The following is a 1,435-nucleotide window of genomic DNA, read 5'->3' as shown; positions in this document are numbered from 1 at the left end:
GAGCTCCCCCCCCCCACTCCCCTCCCCGTTGACGAGCAAAGCATGGCCAAGAGATTCCCAGGAGACGGCGCAACGGCGAAAGGCTTCGGCCGCCGACACCTCCAGGAGCCGGAGGCACACCTTCTGTATGAGGCCGAGTACCCGACGCCCCCCGACATGCGTGTGTCGGGGGCGTGGAGACTGAGCGCCGGCGGCATCCTGGTGCCGCTGGCACCCGAAGGGGCGGCACGGCAGGAGGAGATCACCCGCGTCCGCTCCTCACTGACGGAGGAGCAGCGGAACAAGCCGAGGTACGCGCCCGACAGCAAAACGCTGTGGACGTTGTACTTCGAGCGCCGCCGCGAGGAGCAGATCGCCTCTGTCAACGGCATCATCCCCCGCGGCCACGAGTGGTGGGGCATCCCCGGCCGCACACTCGACGCCATCGTCGACCACATTGAGACCGGCAATGTGCCGCGGCTGGAGTACCCGACGCGGTCCTCCTTCTCTCGCCGTGGCGGCAGTTCCTGGATGCCGCGGCAAATGGAGCCGGGGTCGTCCTCGTCGTCGGGCTCTGGCTCGCCGGCCCTCCGCCCCGTCAAGCCCGAGCCGGAGGGGACACCGCTCGGGCGTCGCGCTCACAGCGGCGCCCTCATCATCAATGAGTCCTCGCCTGCGATGACACCGGTGAGGCGCTCCCTGCGCCTGGTCCGGCCGAAGCCTGAGTCGGGTTTGCTCCCCGTGAAGCTGGAGCATGCCGACATTGTGGCCCCCGACGACGAGTCCGCCCTCAAATGGGTGAAGGAGGACTACATCCGCGAGCAGGTGCGCCGCCAGCATCGAGGGTACCTGGAGACCCAGGCCCGTAGCCGCGTCGAGGCCCGTCGCCGCATCGAGGAAAGCGGCGTTATCATTATCGACAACAACGACGAGGGCGAGGCCGGGCCGTCAAGTGCCCCACCACGTGTCGGCGACCCCATCCAGGGCTGTAGCAGGGACGCCGCAGGCGAGGCGCGCAATGATGACGACAACAGCGACAACTAAACCCGCTTCTACAGGCTTCTCGGCATGTAGACGACGGCGGCAGCGGTGGCTAGGCTTTTTAGTTTGTTTTTAAAGTTATTAGGCATAGTTCTTGTATGTTTTTAAGTTTTTGTACAAATTTCGATGAAGTATGGCCGAGTTCCTGCAAAAGTCGCCGAGTTTACAAAAAAATGAAATGAACTTCGCCGAACTCGCGGCGACCGTGGGCCTACGACTGGGAGCGAACCAAACCCCAGGGGCCAATCTAGCGTCGGTTCGCCCCCAGGCCGCTCTTTTTCGGCGCCCCGGGGGGCCGACCGGCTGGATATGCTCTAAGCTTGGGGATGCTCCATGTCACCCCAAGTTAATATTGAAGGAGAACCAAGCAACTAAGGTTGGGGATGCCCCGGAAGGCATCCCTGATACGTCCATT

The sequence above is a fragment of the Triticum dicoccoides genome, chromosome 4B (assembly GCF_002162155.2).
Source record: "Triticum dicoccoides isolate Atlit2015 ecotype Zavitan chromosome 4B, WEW_v2.0, whole genome shotgun sequence".
Taxonomy (NCBI): Eukaryota; Viridiplantae; Streptophyta; class Magnoliopsida; order Poales; family Poaceae; genus Triticum; species Triticum dicoccoides.
Note: the sequence above shows the minus strand (reverse complement) of the source record.